This window comes from Falco rusticolus, chromosome 3 (assembly GCF_015220075.1).
Source record: "Falco rusticolus isolate bFalRus1 chromosome 3, bFalRus1.pri, whole genome shotgun sequence".
Taxonomy (NCBI): domain Eukaryota; kingdom Metazoa; phylum Chordata; class Aves; order Falconiformes; family Falconidae; genus Falco; species Falco rusticolus.
Genome location: NC_051189.1, coordinates 46,712,433 through 46,728,234, shown reverse-complemented (window position 1 = coordinate 46,728,234; position 15,802 = coordinate 46,712,433). Strand labels below are relative to the sequence as shown.

At 42.9% G+C, this 15,802-nt stretch overlaps 1 protein-coding gene across 5 annotated transcripts in view; it reads left to right on the top strand.

Annotated features, from left to right (window-relative positions):
- Positions 1–1,488: 1,488 nt before the first annotated feature.
- Positions 1,489–15,802, top strand: part of LYN (LYN proto-oncogene, Src family tyrosine kinase) — a 53,272-nt gene continuing 38,958 nt past the window's right edge. For 2 of the 5 annotated variants that reach the window (XM_037379627.1, XM_037379626.1), the window contains exon 1: positions 1,489–1,606. The gene's annotated coding sequence lies outside the window, so the exon portion shown is untranslated. Of the gene's footprint in view, positions 1,607–1,741; positions 1,840–8,102; positions 8,303–15,802 lie in introns of those variants that run through there. The other 3 variants (XM_037379628.1, XM_037379630.1, XM_037379629.1) reach the window with 3 other exon arrangements.

Here is a 15,802-nt window from a genome sequence, read left to right as displayed (position 1 = left end):
GGTTGGTTTTTTTCCCTTTCCTTTTAAACACCTTTACACAAGTTAGGGGAAGGGAGGAAATATTTACTGACTTTTTATTAATAGAACTGGAAGGAATCCCTTACTGTCTCACCCTACAGTATTTTTAGAGGCTGGTACCTACATGACATGATTTTAATCACTGATGATATCATGCAAAGAAGACAAGCAACTATTGCCCAATGCTTTTCAGAGCGGGGATACCTGGGACTGATTTAGAAATGTGACAGGTTATGGTCTGACTGCTTCTATGGACCGAGTCTTCTAGGGGATCAAGGCAGTGGCCCGTGTGCTGGAGTCACAGCCTTGAGACAGGACTGTAGCACATACTAGAGTGAAGTGATTGTGGCAGTTGGACATCCCCACGAGTGGCAGGCATTTACATCAGTGCCAAAGATCTGTAAATCATACTGATGTGAATCAGGATTGTCTCTTTAACCCAGAGGCTGTGGGCTGCATTGAGCCATTTTTAGCTATTCGGATGCCCTGCAGAAGTCCTCGCCAGCTCCCCAGCCTGCTTCAGCTCAGTTGGGCCTCACTGGTGGACTTCAAGAAAGGGTATGGAGGTACCTTTGAGCATCTTGCACCTTGTACCCAGCATCACTGGGTTCCACAAATATGTTCTGCTGTCTTCAACGCTTTATATGGAAAACTTACATGCTTTTCTTTGGAAATTCTGCCTGTGGAATCACAGTCGCCCAGGCAATCTGGCAGCACGCACACCACACCTGACTCTGGTCCCTGCAGAGCTTCTCACCTGCATCCGCTGGGCGCCGTAGCCACACATTCATATTTCCTGCGTTGCTGACCTACAAGATTCTATTTCACACTTCAACAGGCCAGTGAATCATTCTTAAAAAATAAAAAAGTTAACCTTACTTGTTCTCTGTTTTCTCCCAACCCAGCCTCCAACGGACCTCAGAAGTTGGTGTAGCTGAGTTTAGAAGCTCACGGTGTTTATTTAGGCTGCTGGTGGCACAAGGCCGCCTTCTCTGTTTTGCCTCTGGGGCTAACGCGCTTTTGTTCAGCCGTAACCGTTACCAGCTGCCGGTTCACCTCACGGCGCTTGCCGCGGGGCACAAGGGCTCCCGCTCCCGGGCCGCAGCCGCCCCGCCGGCCCCGAGGCGGCCCGGCAGAGGCACGGCCCCGCACAGCCCCGCCGCGGCCCCCCTGCGCCCGGCGCCCCGCGGTTCCACGCCGGCGGAGCTGCGCCCCCCTCCCCGCCGGCAACCGCCGGGGCCAGCGGCAGGGGCCGGGGGCAGGGCCGGTGGTGGCGGGGGCCGGTGGTGGCGGGGCCGGTGGCGGGGCCGCCCCCCCGCGCTCCCCTCGCAGCCCCGCATGCAAATCGCGCCCGGCACCAGGAAGTACAGCCGGGCGGCCGCGAGCCAACCGCCGCCGGCCGAGCCGGGTCCCTCCGCCGGTGCCCCCCTCTCCCGGCCGGCGGGGCCGCAGCGCCGCGCCCCGCCGCACGCCGAGCCCAGCCCAGCCCGGCCCGGCCCGGCCCCGCCGCCCCCGGGACAGCCCTCTCGGCGCCCCGGCGGTAACCGCGGAGTTCGCTCGCTGCCGCTCAACTTTCGCACCCGGGAAAGTAAGTGCCTTCGCCCGTCACCCCGCCGGGCGGCAGCGCCGGGAGCGGCAGGCGGGGGCGGCGGGGGCGGTGGCCCCGGCTCTCCCGGCTGCTCCCGCGGGGGCGCGGCGGCGGGGGGTGCCTGGCCGGGCCGGCTCCCAGCCCCCGGCACGGCGGGTACACGGCGCTTTCAGGGGCGCCTCGCCCGCGCTTCTGCCTCCCGGAGGAGGTGCTGCCGCCGCCTGACCTTCCCGGTAGGACTGGATGGGGTCTTAAAGGAAATACGGCGTTTGGGGAAAAAAAAAAAAAAAAAAAAAAAAGGTCATTCTCGAAAGCACGGCTTACCTGGATGCCGCTTTGCCCGGCTTCTGCTGTGGCCGTGAGGGCTGGGGCGCTTCTGGCTGCTTCGTGCCCGAAAGCGTGTGAAACTGGCTGACCCAAGCCTGCCGTCGGTGCTCCAAGCCAAGCCGATAGCCTTGGCTTAGGAGGGGCAGTGCGGCCTCCGGGTATTCCTTCTTAGGCAGCTTTTTTTCCAGGAGAGTAATTCCTGGAGCATCTTCCAAGTTAGAGCTGCTTTCTCTTAGCTGTCTGTTCAAATGTGCTTTAGCTTAAGAGGAGAAAACGGTACTGTGGTGTTCAGTGCACAGTGTTTCTTGCTGACTACTGTTGTAACGGTACAGTGTGCCTATGGAACGGACTTGAGGGGTTTTCTCCTTCCAGTTTTAATGTAGGAGCTGAAAGTCAAGCTAGATCTTCCTAGGTGATGCCGTACCTTCAGTAAAGCAGTTAAGACTTTTCTTTGAAATTGCATCTTTTATGTGTTTGCAGTGAGTGGCTTTGCAAGAACTCATCTTGCTGCCTCACTCCTCTCTGTTGGCAGTGAAGACCAAAGAGATTAACACTTCACACTTGTTTGGTCAGATCACCTTGCTGTGGGTATACACAGGGAGCACAAAGGTTGGGTTATCCTTCTGTTGTTTCGTCTGAAACCCCAAATCAATACCCCACCTCTTGGCTTTCATTCCCACCTTTGAAAAAAAATGGTCTGATCAATCTTAACGTATTTTAGCACATTGTAATACAAATCAGAAATTACATTTTTTAGCTTGATCCCATAAAGTACCTGGAAGACTTTTGTAATTTAGAAATCTTAATGTTAGTTGCAAGTATCTGCAGATGTGAGTGCCACGTAGATCAGTCTGCACTCATCATACTATCACTAAAGAGTTAGTTAAAAAAAAAAAAAAAGGATGAAGGTTTTTGTTGGGAAATTGCAAAGCGACGTTGGGAAAATGTAGCTCGGTTTTACCAAAGGGAATGTCAAATTGTGTTTCTGTGAAACTGAACACAGAGTAGGTGTTACTTATCTTTTATGTGTTGGGACTTTGTATCTTTATAATAAGTACCATCAAGAGCAGTGAAAGTATCGAGAAAAAATTGAATAGTTTTCTCTGAAAAAGCAGTAACAGGCTAGAAATAAGTTAGGTACTGTTAATCTTGGGCAAGGATTAGAATTTATGAACTCTGAGATCACAGATGTCTCCTCCTATGGATCTCTTCTGAGATTTATAGCTTTATTTCAGCTTTGTGAAATACAGACTAGTTAGAGAGGAATTCTTGATTTAATAATGTAGTTAAACAAGTTCGGTTTAATTGTGTGCTGTTGAGATATTTATTTTTTTTTAACTGTAAAGTTGTAGAACTGATCTTCTTTCTTTGTATAGTAGCTGGCTGGCTTGGAGTTGTTCTGCTTTTCTCCTGTAGTTTTTTTGAGTAAAAAGTGTTTTTTTTCCTGTATAAATATTCAGAGGACAAGGTACGGCTTAGGCCTTTCCTTGTAAGTTTCTTGACTGGTGGAGTTACTCAATGACTTTCTCTGACAGTGGAGTTAATCATGAAATTTCACAGACAAAGTTAAACTCCATTGCCGTTAAAATGTTTAATATTCTGGGTTTTAATGTTACCTTTTCAAGACAGTTTCCGTAAATGTGCAATTCTTTCTTGCATGTATTTATGAATATGTAAACTTTTATGAATACAGAACTGTCATAATACTTGCTCCCCACCTCCATTTTATCTATGTAATTTATAGTGAGCTTTCTTCCTATGGTCTTGTTGACTCTTGTAAGATAAATGGCATCATAGAGCAGCAAGTGTTGCAGGAAGCAATTCTTGAAATGGGCAGTGAAAAAGGTCGAAGGTCCTCCTGGCTCAGCTTAGTACCTGATCTTCAGGGGGGTGGCTCACAAGACCAGAGATGCTACACCTGACCCTTCTTGTGCTGCACATCAGAGAGCAAGTGTTTGACCTCTCTGTAGCTATTCAGGGAAGTTTAAGAGCTGCAGTTATTTAATCTCAGATGCGATTCCATTTCTGTCAAAAAAAGGAGATATTTTCCTATCTGTACTTTTGCGTGTTATTTGGAATCTTAACGGGCATCTTTGTGGTTTTTGGATGGAAGCATGTTGACCGTGAACCGATTTCTATTTTTCTCAAAGGGCTAGGTGATCTGGCAGGGGGTGTGGGTGGCTGCGTGGGTGGTCTTTCCTCCTTCCCAATATTCTGAGTGACTGAGGGACTTTAATTCATGTGTCCAGGGAATTGTAGAGCCATTTTTACTCTTGGGGTTCAGGGAGCCCTTTGCAAAACTGAATGAACACAGAAAACAAGCAGATAAGGAAGAAAGAAAGAAAAAGACAGACAGGCAGGCATGAGGTGGGCATTAGTTGTACTCTGGAATTCCTAGCACCCTTCTCTAGTAGCATGGCTCTACACAGAGGTGTATTTCTGCAGCACCAGTGATCCCTAAAGGATGTGAACTACCACATGCTAATGCAACGGATTGACTGGGGATCTTGAGGGTTTTTTGAGCTTTTTGTGCAGTAGGTGATATAATTCCTTCTGAAGCTATGGAGTTGAGTGTGTAAAGAATTACACCAAACCATGCGGATCTGTTACGTAGTATTTATTGTTATTTTACCCCTATGGGATTTGTATCTCCAAGGATAACAGCTTCCTTCTGTAGAAGAACCAGTTGCCCAGCTAAGAATTAGGATTTTTCTCCAGCTGATCATATTCCTACTTCCTATTTCTCCCATTTATTGGTGTCCCCTCTTTCATGAGAGGGTAGGAGTGCTAGAGATGGTATAGACAGAAAGGCTTCCAGACTTGCTGGGCCATGCCACAGGAAACTATGTAGATAAAAAATGTCAAATGATATTTGTATTGAAAGCAGTCTTCAGTGAAGCATACAAGGAGGAGGAGACTGCCATACTGTAAACACTAATGGCACCTTCTCAAAGAAGTCAGCTTCTGCTAATAAAAGGTAAATACAATCTAAATTTCCTTACTGTGACTGTTCCTAGTTTTAACTTAATTGTCCTTCAGGGAAGGATGGAATGGTCTGTGCTTTCATATTTATTTTTGCCTGATTCAAATACATTTCCTGTTGACATTGTCATTAAATGCTGTAATTTCCGAGGGTGAATCATTCATGGTTGCATTTGACATCTTTCCTGAAAATGTGGGTTCACAGAATGAAATGCAGAGGCAGATTTCATCTTGTGTTGGAAGTATTTCCTCCTACTATTAATGAGGTAGTCATATTTGTTGTGTGCCCTAAAGAACTAATAGAGGTAAATAGATCAGTTAGTTTTGTTGTCAGAATGTCAGAGAGATGGCATTTTAACAGTAACACTTTGCTGGGGAGAGAAGGAGGAAGACACCAGGGAAAGGTGAAGGGGGGAAAGGGTGGATCTCATTTCTGGGGGGGGAAGAGGGCAGGCTAGCACCATTCAGGCCAGCATTCACTATCCCTTAGGTCAGCATTGTCTATCTTTTTCAAACTGCTGGCATCTTAAGTATCTACAATTGGTTCCTGTGTTTGCGCAGCATACTATCTTACTTCTTCAGTTCAAAGGACGCAAATGATAAACAGCCTGAACAATGTGTCCTTCTTCCTCTATGGTCTCAGCTGCGTGTAGCATGAGGCTACTTCTTCCTGTCTGAATTGTGGTTGATATGTTGTAGAACTTGCTACTTCCATTTGCAAAAGCGTTCTTTTTACTTGTGACCAAGCTATTTCTTGAAAGTGCCTGTGATAGCAAATTGTGCGTGTGATCTTAAACTGGAAAATGTGATAGCTCACCACCTCACCACAGGAGTCAAAGTATGGGATGCAGCTACTCCTCTGGAATGGTGTTTTCTGCAGTTTTCTCTATTTTAGAAGGCTACTGGAAGCCTGAACGTGATACGAGTTTGGAGGGAATGGACTCCCTCTGGCATGTGTTCTTAACTACTCCTTTGTTGGTTTAACAGAAAGACGTTTCAGGAAGTTCGTCAGCAAAAACCTACTCTGTTAAGTGGGCTTTCTGATGTGGCACCTATAATATATTGCTTTGCCTTTCATGGTTCCTTCCCTAGTTTGTACAGATAGGCGTATACAAACCTGTTTGATCAATTGTTTAATGAAATCTTATTCAAGCTTTTTTTGTGGGCGTAAACTAAAACAATACGGTATTACAGGGCTTAGTGCAGAAATATATTTGGCAGCTAAGAAGGTTTGTTCTTTCCATGTATGAGTGTACTAGAGACTTAGAACAAAATTAATATTGAAAGGTAAAAAGTATGTTTGAGTGAATTTCTACATAATGATAACGTATTTATAAATCAGTAGGTCTGACCTGTGACTAAGTTTTACTCTGTTCAGACAAAGAAAGTATTTCCCAGTGGTATCAACTGAGTAGGAAAAGATCTGGGTAGCAGTGCATCTATTGCATTTAATGAAATTGCCTGCTCGAGTATCCCTTGCTAGCATCAAGAGGCTTATATTCATTAGATCCTGTGGACGGCAAATGGTTTTCTCCAGGGCAACCCTAGCCTTACCATGTGTCTTGATGGGATTTCTAAAACCCTTCAGTACGTGCTGAATGCCCTAGGGTAGTTGTGATTCAGGTGTGAGTGGATGAGAGCTGGAGAACAGGATTAAGTGATCACCAGAGCTGGTGTCGGTACCACTGGGGAAGTGAAAGTTTTTCGTAAACACACAGGAAGGGGATGGGCAGGAGAAAGAGGAAATCCTACGTTGGATGTTCTGGGTTCAGCTTGTTCAAAACACATTGCAAGAATCATTTGAATGTGCTGTCATGGCGTAGCAGAGCATGCAAATGGGATTAAAAGTACATTTTTGTAACTACAGACCTACTGTTGCAAAAGATCTGCTAAACTATGCAAAGGCTAGAGAGAAGCATTGCAGCCCACGAAGGGTGTAGGAGAGTTTGCCTTTTAAGCAACTCTTCTGCTGGTGTGGCACTTTGTCTTCCCTTTTCTGTCTTGCAAAGCCTTTGCTGCATCACTGATTTCCAGCTGTACTAGCACTGGCTGCAAGAGGGATTGCGGCAGCTGTCCTGGCACCTATGGAGAAGCACAGGGTTATACTGAGGTGGATGTGAAGCCCTTTTCTCTTGGGATGTAGATGGCCTGACTGATGGTTTCTGCTAGGCAGGCGGTGCATAGCAGCACTCCTGCTAGGCAGCAGACCAGCAGAGCTTGCCTCTTCTGAAAATCTCCCACTACATTTCCTTGGTAGCAGTTCCCATCCCTCTGCCATGACACTTACCGATGCCTCTGAAAAAATCTTTGAGCCATGCTGCTTCAAATGTCTTCATTAGTAATGATGTGCTGTTTGTTAGGGGCTTTTTCTCCCCAGGTTCCTGGAAATAGCCATGTTTCAGTCTTTATCCTGCTGTAACATTACTCCCTTCCTACCGCCATTTCTTTTTTTCTTCTCCCATCGTTCTTCCATTTCCCCAACACCATTCTATTGTTTCTTTCTCTCCAGCTTTGTCTTCAGGACTGTCAGTGGTATAAGCTGTTTATTTAATCTCCTGATTTAGAGATGTGTGCGGCAACTTTTCTTTTTCCCCTTCCAGAAAAATAAACCTCAGCACCTTTCATCATAAAATTATCACTTGTAATCTACTTGTGCTACCTTATCAGGGAACTTGTGCCCAGGAATATGTACCCCCAGTCTTTTGAAGAGGTATAAAGTCCAGTGGAATCCCAACCTGGCAGTACTAACATGGTCTTCACAGTGTTCTAAGGAAAGCCTACGCCTCTTTAAAGGGCAGCTTTGTACTTCTGTAGATGGCCAGCAAGACTCTCCTATCTCAAATATGTATTAGGTGTAGGTGTAATCTATCTTTCCGGACAACTGCCACTGTTTACCACACCTGATTTAAAGTGGTGACCTCAACCTGACTTGAAACAGGTTACTTTCCATCTTGCAAATTGTTGGCATGGATTGTCAGGTACCCCTGTGTTGTTGCTTCAACCTTCTCTGGTCAAGTTTCATTTCTTCATTTGTACGCAGGAGGTTTTTCTGTGCCGTCTGCTGGCACATGTGAAAGGTTTTTGAGCCAGCGTGGACTATCCCTGTAAATACACCTGGTTTGGTGAAGCAGAGCATGGAATTACTGGCATGTGTGCTGGCCTGTGAAAAAGAAACCAAGGCTTGGTGTTGTGGGGGTGTGGTTCTAAGGCAGCAGCTCTTGTTCCAGGATCTCCATGCTGTGCTCCTCAGTGTCAACATGACCCATGCGCTCTGTCCTCACAGAAAGTGAAACTTAAGAAATGAAGCTTTGAGAGGCAGTACAAGCTTTGAAGAACTGACTTCAAATTTGGCTGGTAGAGTGAACAAGCGGGAGAAAGGTGCTTCAGGTGAGATGTTTCTGCTCTCAAGGGAGCATTTAACCAAGGGTGAGGGCATTGGACACAAGTGCTAGAAAATGCAAAATTTGGCATTTGGTTAGCTTATTTGAATCAGAGATCGGAACAGTACTATCTTCTGTTATGTATTTGACTGTGTACATTGGCACTTTTTCCTCCTAGGTTTAGATGGGTAAGAAGTCCTTTTACTTGCTCCTGCAATAAAAGCAAAAATATCAGGATTCTTGTTTTGGTATGACACAGGAAAATAATTTCTCCTTTGAGCACAGAATACAGTTTCAGTGATGTGACTATATTATGTTTATTGCGTGTTTTGTATCTTGTCATACTGATTGAGAAAATAGGCTCTCCTAGGGACTGTAATTGTCTCTACTCTGTTAGTTAACCATCCTTTCCATTCGTATTTGATTGGTTATTCTCCTTTCATCTCTCTGCTTCTGCAGTCTTCTCTCTTCATTTATTTCTCAGCATCAACCCCAATTCTGACTTCTCAGAGATTTCAGCCTCCTGTCCTACGCCTTTTCTAATATGGTTTGTGTTGTCCTAAGAACTTCCCATGCATGCCCAACAACGAAGCAGTCTTACTGGTTTTTGAGGCATCTTCTTTGCACAGTGCTTAATTTTGTGGAATTCAAATGTCAGTTCATTGTGGACTCATTACAGTTCTCCTGAAACAAACTCAGGTAACCATTGTGACCACTGATTTATTCTTGGTTCTTGCTTGGAAAATGAACTGTGTGGGCCATGAGTGATGAAATCATATATAAACAATGGGGCTTGTGCACAGTCTAAGATGATTCTTTTAGATACAGTGTAATCAGATGGCCTGCCTATGAGCTATATATTTGATATTTGAAGTTATAAAGGTTATAAACTTTAATGAGCAGCCAGTATGGTCATAATAATAGTGCTGTGAAATTCTTGTAGGGTGCAGTATGAATGTGAAAATAGTTCTTGTCATGGACGTCCAGTTTACTGCGAGTCTAAATCTGCCAAAATTGTCATGCATGCTGTCCTGCTTTTTAAGGTCTGTGCCCTGAACTTTGTGCAGAAAGTCCTGGTGTGAGTTGCTCAAAGTCTGCAGAGCTCCTGCAAGTTGTGGTCAGTCAATTACAGGATCAGAGCCTGGTTCATGGAACTTGCTATGACCATTGAACAGAACTAGGAACAACAGAAAATACTAAATGCTGTGCAATTCAGTAATGATACATTGTGATTACAGAAATTTTGGTTGTTTTTATAGATAGAAAACAAGAAATATCAAGGCAAAGTCAAAATAGTAGCAGCGGTCAAAGTATTAATTGGTTTCTGAAAATGAAATAAATTAACCTATTGAGCAAGTGCAACTTGGTTCTTCAAATCAGTTCTCTACTCAGAACTTCTGTTTAGTGTAGAAGAACTTCTCTCAAATATAAAAGAACTTTAATCAAGTTAATATTCTTGCATTGCTGCTGTCCTGGTGATTTGGGGAACTCTGTTAATTCTTGCTCTTGAGAAAGATATACATGTGTTTAAAATCCAAGGTCTCCAGTTCATCTTTAGAACGTTTGAGGGAGGAAAATCAAGTGAACCGTCACACCAATGATTCACAACCCTCCCTCAAGAGGGTTTCTGAATTCCCACTCTCTCTCCTCTCTGAAAATGGAAAGAATGTAAAATATTTTTAATTTTGGTTAACTGTAGAGAAACTTCTCATGCATGCAACAAATGTGGAAAGCTGCTTAGAAAATTGTATGTGAATTCTTACTCCATGTTCATTCAGTAATGTATTTCCTTTTACACTCTTACTGTCACCCCAGCTTGAGAGTGTAGTTCCCCAAGACTTCAGCTGAAGTGTGCTTCTGTCTTTACACTCCTGGCTTTCAAACCTTGATCAGTGGCAGTTTGTAGTCCTTCAGGATATGTTTGGTAGGCTTGTGCAGAGCGTGCTCATATCTATTAAAAAAAATCTTTTCTCAAGGACTTCATCTAAAAACCTCAAAAAATTGCTCATGATCTCATGATACATCTCTTTTAGTTCTATTTATCATATTTGCAGCAAACTTGTTGGTTCGCATAATACTCTTTGGTGCCCTCGCATGTATCCCAAATTGCAACAGTTGCTTGGAACAGTTTACTAAGCTGGGTGAGAAATCAACTGGAACACGCTTGCCCTAGATTCATGCCCTCAAAGGAATATAATTAACACAGAGTTTAAAATTAAGTAAAATAAACCATTTATAAATAGACCTCTGTGAAGTGCCAGAACCTAAAGCATGATCTTACAGACTTGGAGTTGAGGGAGGTTCTGCTACTTGCATCAGTGAGGACAAGACAAGGTTGTTTGTCACATGAGTACTTACACAGTTAGTGCTGAATGTTCTTCTAGTATCCCTGTAAAGATGAGATAGCGCAAGACTTCGTTTCTGCTGGTGTAATTTACTGGCACCCGATTCAGCACTGCCTGATTTTTTTCAAGAACTCTTGCAACTTCCTCTTGCAACTTAAGAAAACTTCTCCAAGATTTGCAAACTTCCAGGAGGAACCAGATTCTGAGTAAGAGTGTTAGCCTGCATCAGCATGAATGATTTAACCCCAGATTTTCATCTGAGCTTAGAGTTCACTCGTAAATCCATATCCTGTACCCCAGTACAATGGCCTATGTTTCAGGAGGGTTCCTTTGTGTGTATGCAGTGATGTACAGCTAGTCAAACACAAAACAGTCTGCTGGAGAAGTAGGTCTTTATTTGCAGCTGAACTATATGCTGGCATGTGAAGAGGGTGAAAAAGGAAATCTGCTTTTCTTTTGTGAAAGTCAGGGCTTTAGACAGGTGCCCAAGGCATAGTATGATGCTGTTATAACAAGAATGCTACATTTAAGTTGCAAGTTTGGTCATGAGTACATCTCAGCATATAAATGTGGAGATGACAGCAGATGAAGAAGCCCTCTGAGCAATGGAGCAAAGTGGTAAATGCAGTGTGGTGCAAAGTAATATGATTTATAAAATGACTGGGGTAGTACAGAGTTAGGATCCATTGACACAGAAGTCATTCTGCACTAATTTATTCGTAACTATCTTAATGCATACTGAAAGCAGATTGTAGAATGCATAAAACCAGGCAAGGTTTATAATAATTCATTTGTTCCGTGGGAATATGGTTACCTGAATTTGAGAGAACGACAGCTAATATGTACTAATGATCTGGTCCCCCTTTCCCTCTTTTATTATACACACTGGAAACAGAAGATAAATCCAAAGGAGAAGTGGTATACTTTCTGTAAGGCCACTCCCAAAACCTTCATCAGGGCTTGTTGGCTGTGAATTTGCTCTTCTCCATTATGTTTTCATTGACATCTTGTGATAATTTCATGATCTTTGAGTTCTGTTTACAGTATAGCAATGGGTTTGAATTACAGGCACATCTCAAAGCAAGACCACATCTGCAAAGGACTTTTTATTGCCAACAACATCTTTAACTAGTGGAAGGCCACATTCATGAATAACCATCTTCTCCCTTTAGTCATAGTAGCTATTGATGATTCTCCCTAACACACGTCCTGTCAATACATTCGTTCAGGGATATGGAAGCTGAGCATTAGGCCGCCTTACTTGAATGAGATGAAGGTTTCAATTATCAGCTGCTGCCTGCAAATATACCTTCATGTGCACCTTTTTTTGGGGAGGACACACAGAGTGACAAATTTGAGTTGAAGAGCTAGTTGGGGTACAGCCTGGTAATGATATTGAAAAGACACCTTGATTTTCCCCAAACTCACTACATGTTAGCAAGCTGCTCACTTCATCCTGTGTTGTCTTCCGAGGCTCACTGAAACAGGGAGAAGCTAAATCTCATTTCTTTTTTGCGTATCACTTAGTAAATGCAGACATTGGGTACTGCACAGTAGCTCATGCAGGACCACTTGTTATTTGTAATTTGTTTGTGTCCCTGTGCCTTTGGTTTCATGTACATTGATGGGTATGTTGAAATCAACACTTGAGTAAGACCACCATGTGTATGAACTAGGCCTTTTGGACTAACATAGGAAGCCCTGTTGCGTGCCTCTCAGCTGGGCTTGTTTTGGGAGGCGAAGTGGGTGGGTGGGTGTGGGTGGATGTGAAGGAGAAGGGGAGAGCAAGGAGCTGTGTGAGTGCTGTTGGAGGTGAAGAAGGATAGGTCCCAGATCTGGGTTTTCCAAAGAAACTGTGTGAAGCTTGTCTTGCCCTTCTGTCACATCATGTGTTGTGACAGACTGGGCTACTCCTGGAGCTCTGTCTGACACCTTGTCATTTGTATGGGTCGTTTCTCATTTTCTTATGCCACAGTGATTGCTCTAGTCATTAAAAAGGGAGGGGAGAAGGAGCCTTATACTACTGGCAGACATGGACATCTATAAAGCTCAGGGCAAATCTTAGACTACTGAAACTGTAGCACAATGCCATTATTGGCCAAAGTCATCAATTTAAAGGTGAAAAACCCATATGTTAGTCATAGATACACTCACTTTGGAATGTAGATATAACCCTTGGGTGTGCTAGCTAGAGTGGGACACTTGCTAATACTTAGGGAAAATGTTGATCCTCTTCAGTGTAGTGGTTTGGCCAAATTTTCATCTGGAAATGGAGATGCGGTTATATGGAGCTGCTGTTTGTCATTACTGAGGTTTTTTACCAGTAAAGAAAATGACATTTACACTTGCAGTTTGCATGACACTTTTAAGTCTGTAAAGTATTTTGGGAACCTTCCCTTTAAATTGGTTAATATGTTGGTACGGTTTTTCTCTGTTTCGTTTCGTATGATCCCTTTGAAGAATTTGATAGAAGTAATTATTCTGTTTTGTCAAATTAAGATGTAATTTGACCTTTCCCCCTATCTTCAAAAGGTATAGTACAGTGGAAAAAAGCTGAGGAAATGGAAGATGTGGTTGCCTGAGGGCTGGCAAAGTGAATTAATTCATTGTTGATATTGATTCAAAATTCTGGAGGATGCAGTTGAGGCAAATGATTGTAATAAAATGAAGCGAGTGTTATAAGGTCAGAAAACAGATGTTAGCTTAATGTAAGACGTGGTTTAAAATTAGTGCCAAAAATACTAGCTGCATGAATCTGGAACATTTTCATAATATATAAGGTCTATTATGCAACATTAACAAAATTGCAATCTTGTGTGGATTAACTTTCTTGTGTTTCGGTATTTTTCTTCAATTGAATAAACAAGGATCAGTAGTTTCTATAAATTATATTCTGTTTCATTTCAATGTAATGTTTTGTCTCAGAAATTTATTTTCATCCTTTTGCAAGCATAGCATTATTATTCTACGACGCTGACATTAGTTATTTTCAGTGGGTTTTTTTTTTATTTGGGTTGGTTTGTTGGGGTTTTTTTACACTGCCAAAATTCCTGTATGAAGCCAAGCTTTTAACAAATCTGGGCAAAATATGTCGTGGATTTATAGAAAAATAGAAGACGCTTCTTTCTTGGTCAAGTCCCCCACCCTTGTTAGAGCTACCTTTCATGTCATCAACTATGGTGATATTTATTATATATTTTATGCTAGTTTATGAGTTCCAGCAAAGATCATGTATCATTTAGCTGAGGACTGTATAAATTTATCCTCTCCTCAGAGACTTAAAGGCAAGGCAAGCAAAGGTTGGACTGTGGATTAGTGTCATTTGAATATAGAAAACTTTTTTACCTGAACTGATAGGTAGTTTTATCAAAGCACTCCTATCTCAAGGGCTGCAGAGGGAAGTACGTAATCCTCAAACCTCGCCTGACCACACCTGATTTCTGTACAGCTGTATTGGATCACTTCATACTTGGAAGCTTGAGATGTGATAACTGAAGTCACTTATTTTCCATTTAGTATAGCAATGTGTTGATTGGTGTTGGTTATTGAATAGCTAAAATGCCTGGTCTAGTAAGTAAAAAAAAAAAATAAATTAAAAAATAGGGGCGGTATAGAAGAAAAGGTTTTTCATTGTACAATGAGATTGTGCTGCTCAGAATGGGTCTGCCTTTCCCAGAAACACATCAATACAGCATCAATACAGTAACTCCGGGCATTTTATCTCACCAGAAGTTTCCTGTTCTTACATCAGATGTTAGGGGATTTTTTTACTGTATGATGTAATAAGACAGTCCACTTCCACTGTAGTCAGGTGGCAGGACACCTTTCTTCTTGCCTGTTGTAACTTTAATTTTAATTTAATAAATGTTTAAATTAGGAAGTGGACTTGAGTTATAAATATTGCAGAGTCCTACCCCTGATTTCAATATAAAGGCCAGTGTGGGAGAGGGAAACAGGACACCAAAGGGTCGAAGAATGGGCATGGGGAATGTCAGTGGGAACAGCAGCCAGCTTGGTAATGAGTTCAAGAAACTCATTTTCTTCAGAAAGTGTTCAGAAAACAATCTGCCAACCCAGACTGGTTTAGTTGGACTGAGATATTTGTGCAGTAACACTGGGAACCTGGGCTCTGAAGAGGAGGAGGAGAAATAGTGGGTGCGGGCCTTAAAACTGAATGTTGCAGAGAAAGTGGAAATGTGACTTATTTACAACTGTAGCAAGAATGCAAGTGTTGGAGAGCTTGAAGGTGATAGGGTGATACTTTCTGTGACTGATGTAGGAAAACCATAAAAAATAATCTGAAATAACATGGGCAAAGTAGAATTTGTCTTGGTCACAGCTGTGAAGGAAGAAGTTAGGAAAGAAGCTGAATAGGGTAGCGGTGCCTGTCTGCTGCACTTCCCCAAACTCCTGGCAGGACCACTCTCTGATGCCTAACATTACATTAGCTTTACATTGAGACTTTTTTTTTTAAAAATACTTCATTTGCAATGAAAAAACAGGAGACTCCTTGTGATATTAGGAGGCATTAGAAACACACAAGTGGCTGAGAATATAACGCAGTAAGAATGGTCTGGCAGAATAATGGGGAGAAATTTAATGTGTATTAATAGGTAAGGCCAGGCCACTGGAGCTATGGAAGTCTGCTGTGACAACAGTTTGTCATTGTGAAAACTGAGACAAACCTGGATGTCTTAACAGATTGCAAGACTATTATAAAAGACTATTGTGTGATGAAAATGTAAAAATAATAAAATAATTTTAGGGATTTTATTGCCCAGAAATTGCAACATATTTCTGTAGATGGAAGAAATATTTATACTGTTTGCTGCAAGGCATTGCTGAAAGTCTTCTTACAACACCTGACCAACTCCAGCCTCCTGTCCTTAAGAGGGGTGTGTTCAAACTGAAACAGATGTGGAAAAGGGATAACCAGGTGAAATAGAAAAAACAGAGAGGGCTTGGTCTTTAAAGCCTAGAAAAGAAGCTGAAAGAGATGTGATTTCTTCCCAGTTGCCGGAGAGGCTGAAGGGCTAAATGCCATTATTGTCCCCAAAACGTGCTTAAGACTGGGAATTATGATACAGCTTCTAAGCCAAGTGGAGTGAGGTTCTGAAACCTTTCATCTGTAACTTTTTGTTCTTCACCACCACCACCTATTA